Consider the following 16,308-nt stretch of genomic DNA (forward strand, 5'->3'; position numbering starts at 1 on the left):
AGGACCACCAGCTATAACCCACGCTGTAATGGGCAGGTTGAAATAGAGAATGCCACTGTCTGGAAAGCAGTTACGCTTTCCCTCCGGTCCAAAGGCCTCCTCACCGCTCACTGGCAGGACGTGCTCACTAGCGTCCTACACTCCATCCGCTCCCTCCTATGCACCATGACCAATGCCACTCCCCATGAAAGGATGTTCTCTTTCCCGAGGAAATCCAAATTGGGAACAACCATGCCGGCGTGGCTCACGATTCCTGGACCTGTCCTCCTGCAATGCCATGTCCGGTACTCAAAGAACGACGCTTTGGTTGACCAAGTGACGCTACTCCATGCGAACCCGAATTATGCATATATTGAGTACCCGGAGAGGCGGGAGGGCACAGTGTCGGTAAGGGACCTAGCCCAAGCCAGATCTGACCCGGTATTGCTCCCAACCCAACCTCCTCCAAATCCTTCTCCCCTAGGTCATGTGCTTGAACACAGGGATTGGCACCACCCCACCAACTCTGGCCAACCTGTCAACAACACCGTTGGGGAATTGAGCGATGCAGTGGGCACACCCAATGAGCCCACCAGTGACACGACTCCAGCCACCCCAATCCTAGCACCACGGTGGTCATGTCATACCATCAGGCCATCCAACCATTACAGCCCCTAACCTCCCACCAGTCTCTTTTCCCCCACTTGTTTTTGTTTTAAACAGCCCTCCATTCACCCCGGGGTCAGTTCTCAAAGTCGGGATGAATGTGATAGTACAGATTCTATCACCAATGTGTATATGTATATGTGGTATAGGATGCTTGTGATTGGCTGAGAGCGTAGTCACATCTACTGGCACGTCTTAAAGGGTTGCTCCTAGCTGGAGCCAGATCATTCTGGACTAGTCGACCTACATGTGATACGCTCCAGTCTTCTAGTTAATAAAAGCCTTGGTTTGGATCAACAAGCCTTTGATTCTTTTGACGTGCACTACAACACTTCCCTTTAATATAGTTGTGAAAAACCTAAGTCTTGCATCATGGTTGAAGGCATGGAATTAAATACCATGCTAATGTATTTGGAAAGTTGTATTTATCTCAATTACCCATAGAATTTCACCTGTCATCAGAGAAATTTGGATTTCATCCTTATTTGTTGCAATAAATACGGGCTGAATTTATTTCTGTTAGAAATAGAGGATCTCTGAAAAATTACAAAACTTGGACAATTATATTTAAAAATGTGTTCAATAAGCTTTGCACCATGTTGGTTGTATTAGAAGACAACCCTTAGGGGAGTTTCCCCATGACCAGCAGAGCAATTATAATGAAGGCTGATTTAGATGAAGGCATAGTCACAGCAAAGTTAGCACGTCTTCAGTGTGAATGGATGCCCCTCTTTCCTCCAGATGGAGATCTGCACGATGAGTGGCTTTACGTCACCACAGCACTCAGGGTCTTTATTCAGACAGATATTACAGTATCTCTAATCTGTTGAATAAGAACTAGGAGAATGAGCAATGTTGTTTCAAGTGGAGCAATTGAAAGACAGGCAGGTAAATGTTGTACTTAAATGTTTCCGTTGAGAACCTTCAATATATGACTCCACATTGACTTGCTGTGGAGTCTGCTACTTGCTTTTCTGAGAGCAAAAGGTCATAGATTACACACTATGCTATTGGTAAGAGATAAATTTCGTGTATGTTGATGACATTATCAACATGGTGAATTGTGCTTGGAAAGAAATTATTTCCTTTTTCTACGGCTCAACTGTGCAATATTTTTTCAGTTTCTCGGCATTGGTGGTGTATTTCAGTCCTGATCTTTGGTGCTGCTTGTTGGTAATGTTTGAATGTTATTCCTATGATGGCTTAGGTTTTCTTCTGAATGCCTCCGGTTCCAAATCCACAAAAATGTGAAAGTTGGTAGTTTGGCTGGCCACTGCATATTACCTCCAATGGGTATAATCTGCAGGGAGGTAATGGTAGTATTGGGAGAATAAAATAGGATTAGAATAAGACATACAGTGAAATCTGAAGCCTAACACAATCTGTTGGAGTTGAACAAGAAAATTAGCAGACACTGTGAATATAATTTAATACACAAAAGTACTGGAGAAACTCAGCAAGTCATGCAGCATCCTTTATGTAGCGATGCCTACCCAACATTTCACGCCTGAGCATTTTGTCAAGGTATGAACAAAAACAGACAAGCATCTTAATAAAATTATGGTAGGAGGGGCAGGGGTGGAGCACAAGCCTACGGAAAAGGGGTCATGTACATATGGGTGGGAGGGTGGAAGAGAAAAAAGATGGATAAAGGAGTAGAAAGCTCAAGGAAACAACATGTAGGGATAGGGAGAGAGCAGGAGTCTAACAGGCCAGTACAATTGGCCTAGTAGTTAGGGCAATGCTTTTACAGGGCCAGCAATCAGGACCAAGGTTCAAATCCTACACTGTCTGTAAGGAGTTTGTATGTTCTCTCTGTGTCTGCGTGGGGCTTCCCTGCGGGCTCCAGTTTCCTCTCACCATTCAAAGTGTACCGGGGTGTAGGTTAATTCGGCATAAATTTGGCGGCATGGACTTGTGTGCTGAAATGGCTTGTCATCATGCTGTATGTCTAAATTTTAAAAAATTTAAATGGAGTAGTTGACATTAATGCCATCTGGTTCGAGAGTGCCCAGATGGAATATTAGGTGTTGTTCCTCCAATTTGCAGGTGACCTCATTTTGGCAGTGCATGAGGCCATGGACAAACATGTCGACATGGGAGTGGGGTGTGGAACTGAAATGGTTGGCTGCTGGGAGGTCCCTGATATTGCAGCAGCAGAACGAAGGTGCTCAACAAAATGATCTCCCAGTCTGCGTCCAGTCTCTCTGATGTAGAGGAGGCCACAATGGGAGCACTGGATCCAATGGATGACCCTGCAGATTAACAAGTGAATGACATTGAAGGACAGTTTGGGACCACAACTCGTGGCAAGGGAGGAGATGTGGGGCATGTGTAGCATTTCCGGTAGTCACAGGGGTAGGTACCAAAGGGGTGAATGGTGGGAAGGGTTGACCAGTCAATGAAGTCCTGAAGGGAGCAGTCCATGAAGAAGATAGAGAAGGGAAGATGTGTCTGGTGGTTGGATACTGCTGTAGCTGGTGGAAATTGTGGAGGACTGCGTGTTGGAGTGGTAGGTGAGGTCATGGGGATTCCTGTCCTTATTGTGTCAAGGGGGCCAGGTTAGATGTACATGAAATAGAGGAGATGTGGGGAAGTGCTGGGTTGATCTGCTGAAGGAACTTGCAGCATCATTGCAAGAAAAGGAATGGTTGACTTTTCGAGCAAAGATTGAGGTAAGTTATTATGGTAGCAGTGTAAAGAGGGCAGGGTGGGAGAAGTAAGACAAGAGTCCCACACGGAATTGGTGGACCAGGCAAAGGTGAAATATGACAGATAGAAGTACAGGACTTGTGGATGGCAGGCAAAGAGATAGAGAGACCATAAAAATAAGCAGATGAGGTGAAAGAAGTTGAGTTAGACAAGGTGGAGCAGGTGATTAGCAGACAAAGTGCTGGAAACTGAGAAATAGAGAAGGTGAAAATTGTAGACCAGGGACGTGTGTGGAGGGTGGAAATGGGAGGAGAGTTCAGAAGAATCCAGTGAGGAGATGGGGGTCAGGGAGTGGGGAGGGGGTATGGAACCAAAGAGGAGTGGAATGAGGACAGGAGGAGTGAAAGGCTGGGATGGTTGGGGATGGGACAAAAAGAATGGGAAGTGGAAAGAGCAGAATGGATCCAGAGAAAAGAAGGGTAAGTCATAAAAAAGAGAAATGTCTGTGTTCATACCATTGGGCTGAAGTCTGCCCAGGCACAGGATGCAGTGTTGTGCTTCTAGATTGTTCTGGGCTTCACTTTGACAATGAAGAAGGTCTAAGATGGACAATTAAGTGTGGGAAGTGAAGTTAAAATGACTTGTGACTGGAAGCTCAGGATGGCAATTGTCAAATGAGTATAGATGCTCTGCAAAACAGTCCGCAAGTCTGCAGTACGTATCACTGATGGAGAGGAGGCTACATGAGCAGGCAATCATATGCAGTAGATGAGATTAGAGGAGGTACCCGTGAATCTTTGCCTATCATGGAAGGCTGTTTGAGTCCTTGGATGTTGGTGAGGGAGGAGGTGTGGGATGATGGTAAATTTAGTCTAAATTGGTGGTCATCACAGGCTTGCTGGACTGAGGAGCCTGTTTTCATCCTGTATAACAACTTCATGACGTTATGATGTTGAAATGTTTCTTGCATGTATATGCACTGTGGTTTGCATGGATGGATGGTGGTGGGATAAGATTGCTAGTTCTTTAATTGACACAAACAAGTTGCCTATTGATGAATAATCATAGCTGATTATTATCATGCTCCGTTCCACTGAGGTTAAGTGAGATACAAAGAAGAGGACATGGGTTAAGGGTGAAAGGGGAGATGTTTAGGGGGAACATTCGGGGGAATTTCTTCACACAGAAAATGGTGGGATTACTGAATGAACCAACAGCTGAAGTGCTGAATGTAGGCTCAATTTTAACATTGAAGAAAAATTTGAATGGGAGGGATATGGACTAGGTACAAGTCAGTGGGACGAGGCAGAATAATAGTTTGGCACAGATTAGAAGGGCTGAAGGGCCTGTTTCTGTGCTGTAATATGGTTCTCACTTTTTGTATTCAAGTTTGGTATCGTCGGTAATTTTAAATTTACTATGATTCATTATTCAAGATGTGCATTTAATCACGAATTCAGGCATTTTTCTTTATCTCTTAACAAACTCCATGAAAAGCAATTCTTGAGAAACATCCTAAAATATGATCCGTTGATGCCTACAAAACAGGTTTATTTCAAATCAACATTAATCTAGTCACTATTTTGAAGGAGAGAATTTTCTTGATGTGAACTTCAAATTTAGGTTCAACTGCAAAAAAAAACCTAAAATAATATTAAATAACAGTTATATGGAAACTGGATGGAAAGTAAAAACAAATTCAATTCCTTTCCATTGTCCTCATTGCTTGATATAGCAGTAAGGAAGTCATGTTGCAGTGTATGAAACCAAAGTTTGGTTGGACTTGGTGTATGACGTGCAATTCTGGTCGCCCCATTACAGAAAGAATGTGGGAACTATAGAGAAGATTCAGAAGATATTTACCAGGATCATTTATGGGGATAGGTGAAACAAACTTAGATTGTTTTCTCTGAAGTGTTGAAGGTTGAGGGGGTGATCTGATAGAAGTTTATAAGATTATGAGAGGAATTGCTTGGATTAACAATTAGAATCCATCTCAGGGTAAAAATGGTACATACCAAAGTTATGCATTTAAGGTGGGAGGGGGAAGAAGTTTAAAGTAGATATTTAAGATGAATTTTCTACAAAGAGTGTAGTAGGTGCTTGGAATGGCTGTGATAGGGATAGTGGTGGAAGCAGAATCAGTATGAGCCTTTCAGAAGCTTCTGGATAAACATATGAATATGAAGAGAACAGAAGGGTATATAGATCATGTTTACGTTTAATTTGGCATTGTATTCAGTACAGATATTGACCACCGAAGGGCTTGTTTCTTTGTTGTACTGTTGTATGTTCTCTGTTATCTTTCAAGCTGTGGCACAGTGGACAGTCAGTTAAATAAAAACACCAAGAGATTCCCATTGGATTCAAATCATTGTGAATGGTATTAATATCAACTTCTCCAGTTTCTGTTAAATCCCTCCCTTGAATCTGTTTTTAATAAGAATGAAAGATCTATTTCTAATAAGAACAAAGGATCTGTTTCAATGGAACACTCGAGCTGATTGGCATGCTGGTTAATTTTGCTTTCATGAGCCACGCCAAGTTCCGTAAATGCAAATGCGTTGGCTTAATTTGCAAAGTTCTGTAAATGCAAATGTGTTGGCTTAATTTGCACACATTACTTATGTGTCATAGGTTAAGTGTCTGGTAATGAGTGTTCAACTTTCAGTGAGTATTTGAAATTGAAAAGCTATTTGGTCGACAGATTCTCAAAAACGTGCCTTTTTTTTTCCACCCTTGAAGTGTGCAAGTGCAGTGATTTTATGGTGACCTCTGTTGGGATGGCCTTGTTATTAATCTGATGAAGAAGCCCAGGACAGTTTCAATAAATCTGAAGGTTCTCATCAGATTTTTGTTCATAGGACATATGCAGATAATAATAGCAGGACTGAACTCTTACAAATAATGCTTGTGCATTAACTGTAAGTTTCATTACTTTTACTCTGGATGATATTAGTTGCCAGACCACAACAATCCACATGTATTTATAGACTTCAACCCATATGTCGGCTCAAAGTGAACTCTTGCATTTTCTCCTTTTACACTAGCACTTTTAGCTTGGAAAGAAATCACCATAAAAATGATACTTAAACCATGATTGAGACTGTATTTCACTTACAAATATTCCTTTGATTGGATTCCAGGATAGAATAACTTGACATCATTACAATTGTACGAAACAGGACTGCATTAGCTATTTTGGTGTTGCAATTTAAGACTAATATATAATTATTTTCCTGAGGGTCATGAAGAAATTGTTTGTAGTTAGCATTTGATACGTCTTTGCAAACATTTGGCTGCAAGTCATTATGGCAGTTTTTTGGCAACAGTAAAGAAATGGATGATTTCTTTCATAACCTTCAGCGCTGTTTTGTGAATTGGAACAACCTCCACAGATATCGCATGGATAAATTTTATTAAGACGCACAATAATAAAGTTTAGAACTTATCCTGACCAAGCTCTTGAAAGAAATATTTTGAATAAAAGCAACTTCTGACATTATGCTTAGGATGTAGCTGGCCGAGTGGACATGCGACACCGCTGGCCTAATCACTGCTTGTGCGGCTGGCCAAACAGCCACAGGCCTGATCACTGCTGGTGCAGCTGGCCAAATGGCCATGCATCACCACATGCCGAATCACAGCACACAGGGCGGTTAGGGACTTACCCATAAGATGGCGTGGGGTTCCTGTCATCTCAACTTAAGCCCCACGCTCTTCACATGCATCACGGGGATGTGATGATGTCACTTCCAGTCCTAGCTGTCCAGGCCAGAAGTGACTTTAAAAGAGAGGCAAGCCTTTTTCCTAACTAACTACTGTGCCTGGTGCATAGATTAAGTGGTGCTGCTGCAGCAGGTGCCACAATTGGTGACCCTGATGTGATGTCAAAGCTGTTGAATCATGCCCATATCAGAAGGTCAGTAGTCGGACGAGAAGTGAACTGGAAACAGTAAGGATAAGGAAAGAGAGAAACTGCAGGGAGGGGTTTAACAAAGACTGGAGAAGTCGATGTTAATGCCATCTCTCAAAGAGTTCCTGGAGAGGTTGAAGAGTTGAAAGTGTTGTTCCTCCAATTTATGGGTATCCCCAGTTTGGCAGTGCACAATGCCATGGATAGACATGCTGGTGTGGGAATAGTGTGTGGAATTAGGGCAACACATGCAGGAGACTGCAGATACTGAAATTTGAAGCATAGCACAATCTGCTGGAGTGAAACAAGAAAATCTGCAGAGGCTGTGATTATAATTTAATACACAAAGGTGCTGGAGAAACTCGGCAGGTCACTCAACGATCTTTATGTCGCAAAGATGCACAATCAAGGTTTTGTGCCTGAGCCCTTAGTGAAGATGTGAGCAAAAAGCAGGCAGGCACCTGAATAAAATGGTGGGGTGAGAGGCAGGGGAGAAGCACAGGCCCACAGGCAAGATGGCATAGGAGGATATGGGAGGGAGGGGAGAAAGGAAAAATGGTGGGAAGTAATAGAGGGTGGGATACCTCTCTGAATGGAGAGGGGTGGGTGTAGGGAGCTAGAAAACAGAGAGACAGGGAATTGGAGACAGAGGAGGGGCCTAATAAAAACCAGAGAAGTCGATGTAAATGCCATCTGGTTGGAGAGGGCTCAGATAGAATATTAGGTGGTGTTCCTCCATTTTGCTGATGACCTCTGTCAGTGCAAGAGGCATGGACAAACATGTGGGAATGGGGTGCGGAACTGAAACAGAGCGAAGGTGCTCAACTTAATGATCTCCCAGTCTGCTATCTGTCTTTCCAATGAAGAAGAGGCTTTAATGGGATAGGTGGCCATGCAGATTCACAAGTGAATTACCTTGTAGGACTGTTTGGGGTACAAACTGGTGATAAGGGAGGAGGTGTGGGTACAAGTGTTGCTTTTCCTCCAGTCGCAGTGGTGGGTATTGAGGCCCAATTATTGCAAAGGGATGAGCAGATATGGGAGTCGCGGTTGGAGTGGTCCATGCAGAAGGTGGAGAGGGGACGATGTGTCTGATGGTGGGATCATGGTTTAGGTGGTAGAAATTGAGGAGGATAATATGTTGGATGCAGATTCTGGTGGGGTGGTAGATGAGGACAAGGCGAATCCTGTCCTTGTTACGTCTAGAGGTGGAGTGGGCCGGGATAGATGCACAGGGAATAGTGGGGAAGGGCTGAATTGATCTGCTGGAGGAAGAGAAAGGTAATGGCCGGCATTTTGAGCCAAGACTGGGTAAAGTTAGTACAGAAACATTGTAAAAGGACCAGGTGGGAGAGGTAAGACAGGGCACCCCACCCCCAAAGATTGGTGGACTAAGAAGCCTCTGAACTATGACAGACAGAAGCAGAAGATGTACAGATGGCAGGAAAAGGGATAGAAAGGCAACAAAAACAGATTAGGTGGAATAAAATGAGTTGGACAAGGTAGAGTTGGGTGAGGGGATGAAGTTTTAAATGAGAGAAGAGCACAGATGAATTCTATGGGGATAGGGACATGGAACCAAAGAGGAGCAGGGATGAGGATATGTGGGGGTCGGAAGGGGTGGTTAGGAAAGAGGACAAAAAGTGGGGGGGGGGGAAGGGAAAAGCAGAATGGGTATAGAAAAATAGAGAGGAAAATTCTGAAATTAGAAAATTCAATGTTCATAACATTGGGCTGTAAACTGCCCAGGCAGAGTATGGAGTATGTTTCTCTAGATAGCTCTGGGCACCACTCTGGCAATGATTCTAAAGACGGATGGGTGAGTGTAGGAATGGAAAGGGAAGTTAAAATGGCATGGAACTGGGATTTGGACCAGGGGAAATGTGCAGGAAATGGTGATGTGCGTAAGGGTTGACTTGATAGCAGCAGAGAGGAAACCACATTTACTAAAGAAAATCAAGTGAATTTGAGGTTGGGCTAATAGTTAGCAGCAAAGTGAATAGAGTTAAGGGGCCTTGCTGAAAAGATTATTCCATCCAATCAATTAGCATGATGTGTTATTTATTTTGCATGTTAGAATGACAATAGTAATTCAACTAATCCAAAGTACATGTACTCTCCGACGTACGACCTATTCGACTTGCGTCCATCCAAACATACGGCCAATTTTTAAAAAGTCAGAAAAAATATAAAATTTATGCAGTTTATTTGTAGGGATACAGGGCATGTAAGAGCCAAAATACATGTACTTACCTTGTTGGTCTGCGTCCCAGGGTCCATAGGATGGGCATGCCCATCTTGATTCTTGTGCACGTGCGTGAGCCTTCGGTTGGCGTATGCACAGTGGGTTCGCGTATTGGAGTTCGGTTGGCGCATGCGCGAGAGTTAAAGGTGTGAATTCAATATTATCAAGGTACTTAACTCTCGCGCATGCGGCAACCGAATTCCAATAAGCAAATCCTCCGTGTATGCGCCAACCAAATTTCCATGCGCAAGCCCTCCTCACATGCACCAACCAAAGGAACGCACATGCACACAGGAATTAAGATTGACTGTGCCCAGACGATTGACCCCGGGATACGGACTACAAGGTAAGTATGCACATTTTGGCTTTTACATGTCCTGGATCCGTGTTATAGTCTGTCAACTACAACTAAAATTTATGATGAAAAAAATTTGACTTTAATAAGTTTGCTTCAAGACTTCAGTACTCCACACACATACACGGGAAACATTCTGACTTGCGTCCGTTCCAAGATGCAACCGATCCCTCAGTCCCAATTATGGTCGCAAGGCAGGGACTACATGTATTCAATTTCACCAAGCAATGATGGTGAATTCAATCTAAACTAAAAAGATGCAAATCCCTGTGGGAAAATTTCACTTTTCTTTAATGCTCATTTAATTATCTACTTGGAGAACAATAAACATAAGTGACAGAATTAAAAGGTTGCAAAAACAGAATGATGCCCAGGATATCCAAAAAGAATTAATTTTGGATAAAATAATTCTAATATTATCTACATTTAAGATTAGGAGCTGTAATGTTCAAAGACTGATTTTAAAAAGTACAGCAATAAAATTTCAGTTCAAGGTGAAGGTGAGTCAACATCCAATGACTACTCTTCTATCATCTGTTTTGCTGTTCAGGAAATAACGTTGAGTATATTCCTGCAGATTAAATTGAGCTCAATTTTATTTGTTGAAAATCTGCAATAGATGTGGCTATGGCAGAGTTGCAGCAGGTCGTGGTAATAAACATCTGATTGTTTTTAAGCGAAGAAATTGATTTTTTTCATCAATTTTTTTATATATAATGAAAGCTTTTGTTTATAAGGTTATTGCCATTGATCAATAAATTCTCTGTAGTCGTCAAAGATAGTTGAAGGCAATTTCGTAAAACAAAGAGGGCGACACGGTTAATGCAGCAGTTCGAACAATGCACCAGTGAACATGGTTTAAATCCAGCACTGGCTGTTGAAGTTTGTATGTTTCCCCATGTCTGCATGGGTTGTCTCCGGGTGCTTTGCTTTCCTCCCACCTTCCAAAATCAAACGGAGTTTATAGGTTAAATGAGTATGTTTGGGCAGCATGTGTTCATGGGCCGGAGGGGCCTGTTACTGTGCGGAATGCCTATTTATTTTTTAATATTAAAAAAAAACACCTTTTTTCACACCAAATCCCTTGTTTCATTTAATGCAGCACATTTTTGTGTCAATTTTTAATTTACGAGTGCTTTCAGTTGTGCAGCAAGATTATGAGAAAGGCCCGAAAGATGAAAGCCTGAACTGCTGACGCATTCAAAAGATCTGATTGAAGCTGCTTGTTTAAATTAAAGTAGTTCTTTAGTGGAGCTGTTGCACCTGTTCATCAAAAAATCTGCAAACTTCAATATAGGAGAAATATTTTCTGTCTGAAGGCTGTAGTTAAAATACAGTAATAACTGCATCTTTGAGTATCGAATCAGCGCTTACCCAACACACTGTTCACAGAATATATGAATACCCCTTTGATTTTGTAATCAATTTGCAATCATAATTTTGCAAGCATGAAGCAGAAAAGCTGGTGGTGAAAAACAGAGAAAGACACTGAGAAAAAGCCATCCAGTTAAATCTGGCAGTTATGAATAACATGGTAAAAAATGTTGGATGTGGTGTGAAATGAAAATCTTCCCAACGCTGGCGTGAGATAACGTCAACTTGCGCATTTAACTGGCATTGAGAAGATTTTCGTTTCACACCTCGACCTCCTAGTACAATCCCTAGCATCTGCAGATGCTGGTATTGCAGTCAGGCAAGTGTAGAACAGGCAATTGCATTCTGGGATGGAAATGACCCAAGTTTTTATGTGAGTTCAGGAATGTGAAGGAAGAAAAGGTTAAAATGAAGGTATAAACTTTGCTGTGGGAAAGTCACAGCGGGTGAGAGAGAGAGGACAATTTTTAAACAGTGTGGGTAAGTTGGTAGTGCTACAGCACACAATTTATAAAGATTGTGAGAGAAAATTCGAGGGCGGGCCTGACTTCCCAGAATCCTGTGCGGCAGAGAAACCCCTCCATGAGTGCTCCATGTGTGCAGCCATTTCTCTGCCGCACAACATTTTGGGAGGCCAGGTCCGCCATCGCCTTTTCCCATGGTATTTATAAATTGTGCATGATGGCGCTACAAACTTTATGACGCTGTTTAAAAATTGTCCGCTATTACTATTTATTGCCAGCACTTTACCACATTCCTTTATAAAGGTTTATATAGGTCAGCACAACAACAGGAGCTGAAGGGCTCATACTGTGCTATACATAAAGCTTCATTATGTTATAATTGGACATGATTAATTTTGTTCAAATATAAGATCAGAAGGCATTGTTCAGGATTTAGGGCAGGTCCACCATCACTCAATGCATCATGATGTCAGCGGTAAAAGGTAAAACAGTCCTAACCCTGCGGATGGCTCCTTTGAAGTGTGAACACGTTCAGTGTCCCAGTTAAGAGTGAACAGCAAAAATGCCATTCCTATCGCGGAACACTGAACGGCTGATTTAGTGAGATGGAAGTGTAAAAGGGGCAAAAGATGGCCGATCCACTCCTTTGACTGAAACCGTAGTCAGCAAGTAGCCCCTTTCACGCTTTAATTTATTTTAAGATCTCAGAGCTGCCAGCATTCGGCCCTGTCTGTACATCATTCGAGCCAGATCTTAAAGGGACCTACAACAAGACCAACATTCTTCCAGCGACTGGGGAGTGTGAAATGTAATGAATGAATACTACCATTGAATAATACTTCAATGGCTAGAAATTGTTGAACAGGTGGGTGAATGACATGGTCTTAAGATGTCACTGCGCTCATGACAGGATCCTGAGGGGAAAGTCACAGTAAGAAGTGAAATGCAGCCACATATTTACTCCTTAAAGCATAAGGAAAATTTTAACTGCTTGAGAATTAAGTTTGGTAGATCTGTACAATGCAACATCAACAGAAAACTAACACCAGCAACTCAAAATAATCCTGAGAAAAGAAGCAGAGATTCACCATAAACTTGATTTCCATGGGCAAAGCAATCAAGCCACATATGAAGCCATGTTTGATGTTGCAATGGGTCAAAGTCCTATTAGGAGAAAGAATGGTGTGTGGCTCTTGGTCCTTTAAATCACACAATGTGTGGAAAAAATGTGGTTAGTAAAAGCTGACTGGGCTGTTTGTAAACCAGGACTGTCATTGTTCAAACATTGAGGTTAGAAATCACAGTGGAAACAAAATTTACACTTTGCACAATGTTGACATTATTGAGGAAAGTAAGGGAGACAGATTTACATCAGTAAAAAGGAGCCAGATTAAAATTCTGCAGAAAAGTCAGAGGTTCAATTTTCTATAAGGCAGTGAGACCAATTGAAATCTCAGTTAATGTATTATTGTTTTGTTCCATTTTCTGAGTTGTACAAAGGAATTGCTAACCCCCTCTCTCATTAAGTAGTGAAGATATAAAAACATACAGTAAATGGTAGAGGAACTCAGCAGATCTCCCAGTGTCCATAGGAGGTAAACATATATCACCAGCATTTCGGGCCTAAGCCCTTCTTCAAGGTATTGGCAAAAAGAAAGCAGGCATCTCAATAAAGACTGAGAGATGAAAGGTGGAAGAATGGGAGGGGGAGGAGTCCAGATCAACCAACAAAATGTGTTAATTGGATATGATAATAGAAAGAGCCAATAAAGTTGATGAGCTCATTATGGGTGCATGAGGCAGTACTAAAGTAATCGTTGATGTAGTGGCGGAAGAGTGAGTGCGGATATGTAGTGAAGATATAAATTGGTTGGCCCTTAACATTTCCATGGTTACATGATTTGTTGGCATGAAATATAATTGTAATCACCAAACTGACAAGGATGCTGAGGGTTAATGGTCCTAATTAAACACTACTCAAAGAATAAGTCAGTGTCTTCAGAAGGTGGCAGAAGGGAAAACTAAAACTTTCTAATCCATGTACTTTTAAAGAATTAAAAGGGAGAAGACAATTTGATTCAAATACATATATTTTGGATTGTCAAATGATGGGTGTTTAGCACTTTGGCTCCGTCTGGCGCAATAGCGTAGATCTCCCAGTGCTCACCCATTCAATTCTCCACCCAATTGTCTTGCTGATGTATCTGTCCATGGTCTCATACATTACCAGACTAAGACCACCTGAAAATTGGAGGAACAACACCAGATGGTATTAATATCAACTTTTCTAGTTTTTGTTAAACTCCCTTCCCCTTCTTCTCCCTCACCTTCCCCACAGCTCTGTCTTTCCAATCTATCTCCTTTCACTCAAATATGATAAATTCTTACCTCGACCCTTGTATCTAATTAACATCTTTTGTTGGTCTGGATTCCTCCTCCAGCCAGCAGTGGCTGAATTCTGAGATTTCCTGCTTCTGGCTCGTTCCTTGAGGAAGGGCTCAGGCCCGAAACATCGGCCATATATCTTTGTCTCCCATAGATGCTGAAGAGACAGGCTAAGTTCCTCCAGCATTTTGGTGTGTTTTCACTGCAATCACAGTGTCTGCAGAATTTTGATTTTCACTCTCTTCTACTGTTAAAATTACAATTAAACGACAGTAACTTTCAGCATCTCATGATGAGATGCCAGTCAGCACCAAACCATGAAATATGTAGGGATTTAACTAGGAAAATCAGTGTACAAGTTAGTTGGATAATGGAATCAATATTTTAATCACAAATTTTTGGAAGATGGAAATAATTTCATTTATTATTTTTATACATTACAAGTTGTTCATTGTCATGGCAAAGAAATAAACCAGTCTGGAACAAAATTTGTTGCTGTAGTGGCAAAAGGACTGTTGTGTAGAATTGGTAGAGCCCTCTGGCATCTGGGAAATCTCATACTGTCAAAGATTCTCATTGTGTGCTCTCTTGCTGTACACCAACAATGTCTTATTTTGCATAGATAACAATTATGTCCCGTTTCAGAAGAAAAAAGAGAATAATCAGATTGATTAAAAATGAAATAAGTTGTAGATTCCGATTACAGAAGCCACCCCTCAAGCAATGGATAAAGTGATTTATTTGATTTTTAACAAAATGGTCAACTGAAAGAAGCCAAAGAGGAACCTAATTAGCAGATCACCGAAAATAGTCATAGACTTTGCAAAACATAATTAGCCCATGCCAATATGCCTAATGTTTAAATAGGCCCTTTTATAAAGCAAAACATCTGCCCTCGTGTTGGAAAACTTGCCTCATTAATGGTTTGTGAGTGGCTGCAAAGTGGCGACTCCAATCCATCTCCGAGGTAATGCTAGATGTGGAGCGGTGCGCTCCACATCGCTGCTTCAAGGTACATCAGCTGCAAGCGGCTGGCTAGGGGCAGACTGATGACGTCATGATGATGGCATCAGACCACGACCCATCTCACTCCTCTCTCTCTCTCTCTCTCTCTCTCTCTCTCTCTCTCTCTCTCTCTCTCTCTCTCTCTCTCTCTCTCTCTCTCTCTCTCTCTCTCTCACTCACCCCTCTCCCTCAGGGCAGGGCGACTGACGGGGGCCATCTGAGCAGAGGTGGCTGGGTCAGAGGCAAAACTGTTCCAGCTGCATGATGGATTATGGGTAGGGAAGATAGCCATTGCTCTTCTGCGTATGATGGGTGGCATAACAGTCGCCCTGCCTACAACAGATCTGGATGATACACCAAGGTGCCGCTCTACATAAAAGCAGCAGTGCAGCAGCCTTATAGAGCTGCTTCATAAACAGATAAGTTTAAAATTTTTATCCGCATTTGAAGCCAACCTCGAAGTGGAGACCTGGCATAACAACACCTTATGACTCACAATGAAGTCAGGAGAACAAGACCCAGTCCTCATTGAGGGCTCATTAGGTGCGAGGGTCAATAACTTCAAATTTCTAGGTGTCCACATCTCTGAGGAGCCTCCATGTCAATGCCATCACAAAGAAGGTTCGCCAGTGGCTATTACTTTGTGGGGTGTTTGAGTAGATTTGATATGTCATGAAAGACTCTCAATAAAACGAATACAGATGTACCATGGAGAGCATTCTGAATGGTTGCATCACTGTCTGATACAGAGGTACCAATGCTCAGGACAAGCAAAAACTCCAGAAGGTTGTAAATTCAGCCTGCAGTATTACGGGTACCAGACTTCACTCCATCAAGGATGTCTACCAGAGGTGGTGTCTGAAGAAAGCAGCCTCTATCCTCCAGGACGCCCACCACTCAGGCCATGCCCTCTTCGCTCTGCTACCATCGGGGAAATGATACAGGAGCCTGAAGATGAACCCCCAGTGACACAAGAACAGCTTCTTCCCCACTGTCATTAGATTCCTGAATGATTAATGCACCAAAGACACTGCCTTACATTGATTTTTCGTGCACTATTTTTGTAAGGTGGTTCATCTGAATGTTTGCACTGTGGTGGTGCTGCAAAACAACAAATTTTGTGACTTGTTCATGAGAATAAGTTCTGAATCTGATTCTGATCAATTAGTAGTTGAAGGCAACCTCTGAGAGAGAGAAGGTAAATTTTTGAGCAGCAGGCAATAGCCATTGTTTATTGAGCAAAGCCTGAAGTTGGAATATTGGAAAA

This window comes from Narcine bancroftii, chromosome 7 (genome assembly GCF_036971445.1).
Source record: "Narcine bancroftii isolate sNarBan1 chromosome 7, sNarBan1.hap1, whole genome shotgun sequence".
Lineage (NCBI taxonomy): Eukaryota > Metazoa > Chordata > Chondrichthyes > Torpediniformes > Narcinidae > Narcine > Narcine bancroftii.